The 3,936-nt window shown below is 43.0% G+C and overlaps 1 pseudogene; it reads left to right on the top strand.

The window, feature by feature from the left end:
- Positions 1 to 1,103: 1,103 nt before the first annotated feature.
- Positions 1,104 to 2,160, top strand: LOC112317733 (sorting nexin-9 pseudogene; annotated as a pseudogene).
- The last annotated feature ends 1,776 nt before the right edge of the window (positions 2,161 to 3,936 follow it).

The raw sequence follows: 3,936 nt of genomic DNA, 5'->3' as shown, positions 1-3,936 counted from the left end.
AAGCAACTTCAGTGCCCATCAAAAATGAGTGGATCCAAAAACTATGGTACATTTACACAATGGAATACTATGCAGCAGAAAGAAAGAAGGAGCTCCTACCCTTCATGACAGCATGGATGGAACTGGAGAGCATTAAGGTAAATGAAATAAGCCAGGCGGTGAAAGACAAATACCATATGATCTCACCTATAAGTGGAACCTAATCAACAAAACAAACAAGCAAGCAAAATATAACCAGAAACACTGAAATAAAGAACAAACTGACAGTAACCAGACAGGCAGGGGGAAGGGGGATAAGGGAAAGCAGGGGGAGGGTCATCAAGGAACATGTATAAAGGACACATACACAAAGCCAAAGTGGGGAAGGACTGAGGGTGGGAGGTTTGGATGGGTGGGGTGGGGAGGGGAGTGGTGGGGGGGAAATGGAGACAACTGTACTTGAACAAAAATAAAAAAAAATTCCCAAGCCTTTGGAAAATGCTGGATCCTGAAATTCAAGAAACTAACAGAATACCTAAATAGCCTCAATGCAAAAAGACCTGTTCCGACACACATATTAAAACTGTCAAAAGTTAATGACAAAGAAAGAATTCTCCAGGCAGCCAGGAAAAACAACTGTAACCTATTAAAAAAAACAAAAAAAAACCTCCATTAGAATATCATTGGATTTTTCAGCAGAAACTTTGTAAGCTAAGAAAGAATAGAATGAAATAGTCAAAATATTGAGAGAGATATCACCAGCCAAGAATAATATAGCCACTAAAATTATCTTTTAGATATGAAGAACAAATATAGGCTTTCCAGACAAAAAAAAAAAAAAAGCTGAGGGAATTCTCCACCACAAGACATGCATTACAATAAATATTGAGGGAGGAACAGGTAGTGGCTAAAGTGGTTGAACACCCAGGCTCTGGCCAAAGTAGAGCTGCTGCCATTGTCTCCACACCAGGACCCAGCCATAGCTGACTTCACCCTCACCTGCCCATCTTGGGTTGACAGCTGTGGAGCGAGGGGGAAAAGGAGCCAGGAGAACTGCCTGCCATGGCCACCATGACTTGGGTTATACGTATGATTTCACTGCTGAAATAATTAACTGATAATTAATTGTTGAAATTATCACAATTACAAATCCAGATGTTAGTGGAGGATAGCTAGAAAGAAGAAACAGAAAACAAAAATGAGGTCTTGTTCCCACAGACTCTATTGAAATTTTGTCCAGTGATGAAAAAGATCCATTTTTCTTGTGGAAATTCAATGCTGACCAAGCCTTTCTCTATTCCCTCTCAGCAAATACAGCTGAAGCCAATTTATCACCTGCCAGCAGTACTGACCAGGTCAGCAGTGGCAATGACCCCTGGTCAGCCTGGAGAGCTTCCAATCTAACACTGGGACAGAACAGATAGCTGAGGAATGAAGGCAGGGAGATCTGTAGCACCCAAAATACTTCCAATAGCAGGAAAACTGCCTTTGGTCATGCCCAGGCCTACCAAGGACCACCAACTGGTGACAGAGATAACTGGGATGAAGGCTGGGATGATCTCAAGTCATCTTCTCTCTGGTTCAAGGGTTTCTAGTTGGCCAAAACAGAGTGTGCTTAGAGCGAAAACAGTGTGCTGGAGCCTATTCCATGAAGCTGCCACTTAACAAATTTCCTGAACTTGCAAAACCTGGAATGGAATAGAAATCGTGGACCAAGCAACTTGAAAACCCCAAAAAGAAATTCACTTTCATTGTTGGAGATTATGGCCCAATGTGGGTTTACCCTACATTTACATTTGACTGTGTGGTAGCAGATCCCAGGAAAGATTCCAACATGTTTGGGCTGAGGAACTGCACTGAATATCACTTAACACTCACTAACACTGATTGATCTCCAAACACAAGTATAAGCACTTTGACTGGTTTTGTCAGCTTCTCCTGGTTAAATTTGGGTCGGCCATTCCTATCCCCTCTTCCAGATAAGCAAGTTACAGGTCACTTGGAAGAAGAATTTACGAAAATGAACATGGAGAGACTCCCGCAGGATATGTTGTCATCCAGTAATTTCAGAAAGTGAGATTTCCCCAGCAATTTCCATATTTCTGGGAAGGAAAGGAATGGAAAACTGGGAAGAGGAAGGCTGAGAAAGATGAGCTGGTGGAGTCAGAGTGGCCAACATAAACAAATCAACAAACAAATGTTGGAGAGGATGCGGAGAAAAGGGAACCCTAGTGCACTGTTGGTGGGAATGCAGACTGGTGAGGCCACTGTGGAAAACAGTATGGAATTTCCTCAGAAAACTAAAAATGGAACTGCCCTTTGACCCAGCAATTCCGCTGCTGGGATTATACCCTAAGAACACTGAAACACCAATCCAAAAGAACCTGTGCACCCCAATGTTCATAGCAGCACAATTTACAATAGCCAAGTACTGGAAGCAACCGAAGTGCCCATCAGCAAACGAGTGGATCCAAAAACTATGGTACATTTATACAATGGAATTCTATGCAGCAGAGAGAAAGAAGGAGCTTATACCTTTGCAACAGCATGGATGAAACTGGAGAGTATTATGCTAAGTGAAATAAGCCAGGCGGTGAGGGACAAATACCATATGATCTCACCTTTAACTGGAACATAATCAATAGAAGAAAAAAGCAAACAAAATATAACCAGAGACATTGAAGTTAAGAACAATCTAACACTAGCGGCGGGGGGGGGGGGGGGGGGGGGGGCGGGGACAGTGGGAAGAGGGGATTACAGGAACTACTATAAAGGACACATGGACAAAACCAAGGGGGAGGGTGGAGGTGGGGGAGGGAGGTGGGTTCAGCTGGGGTGGGGTGGAGGGATGGGGAGAAAATGCAGACAATTGTAACTGAACAAAAAAAAAAAAGACAAAAAAAAAAAAAGAACAAGCCCTGGCTGGTGTAGCTCAGTGGATTGAGCATAGGCCTGTGAAGCAAAGTGTCACCAGTTCAATTCCCAGTCAGGGCACATGCCTGGATTGTGGGACTGGTTCCCAGTAGGGGCATGCAAGAGGAAACCACATATTGACCACATAAAACCACGTATTGTTTTTCTCCCTCTCTTTGTCCTTCCCTTCCCCTCTCTCTAAAAATAAATAATTTTTTTTTAAAAAAGAACAAGACAAAGATGTTCACTCTCACCACTCTTTACTCAACAAACATAGTACTGAAAGTTCTAGCCAGATGAATCAGACAAGAGAAAGAAAGAAAAGGTGTCCATATTGGCAATGAAGAAAACTGTCTCTATTTTCAGAGGACATGATTCTATTTATAGAATACTTGAAATACTCCACCAAAAGACTATTAGAAACAATAAACAAATACAGTGAACTTCTGGGATACAAAATCAATATGCAAAAATGTCAGGGGGGCTTTAATGCAGCCCCCCAGTCCGCCACGGATGAAGAATAAGTCTACCAAGACATGATCTGCTTGGGGAGGAGAGGTGGCCGATCTCTCAAAGGAGAAGGGCCCAGAGCCTTTCCCTCCATGGGCTTTTATTAGGTTCATTCGCAAAGGAATGCAGATAAAGCTCATCAATCATTGTCAGCCAGTAAGGGTTAAACAATACAGGATTTACAGAGAACTTTGAGGGCTTATTCTGAGTTACAGCCAATTAGTTAGAGGGCCATAAAACTTTAGGCGCCAGATCATCTCAAATCTGGACCCTTATCTTTTAAGCTGAGGGTACAAATTAAGTAGGTTTCACAGGAATGTATGTATTTTTCTTAGGTCTGATTCCCCAAGGAATCCACCCCTCCCAGCACAGGACTGCACTGCCCTCTGTTATTGCTTCAGGCTTAAGTCAGGCAAGGGAAGTAAAGCAGCCAAGAGATTAGGAGACTTCTTGCAGACTGAACAAGGACTCAGGCTATTTCAAAGCCGAGGGATGAGGGTCTATCACCCCCTTTTGCCACAGCCCCCTGAGTCC

The sequence above is a fragment of the Desmodus rotundus genome, chromosome 4, assembly GCF_022682495.2.
Source record: "Desmodus rotundus isolate HL8 chromosome 4, HLdesRot8A.1, whole genome shotgun sequence".
Lineage (NCBI taxonomy): Eukaryota > Metazoa > Chordata > Mammalia > Chiroptera > Phyllostomidae > Desmodus > Desmodus rotundus.
The sequence above is the reverse complement of the archived record's forward strand: the minus strand, read 5'-3'. Positions and strand labels throughout refer to the sequence as shown.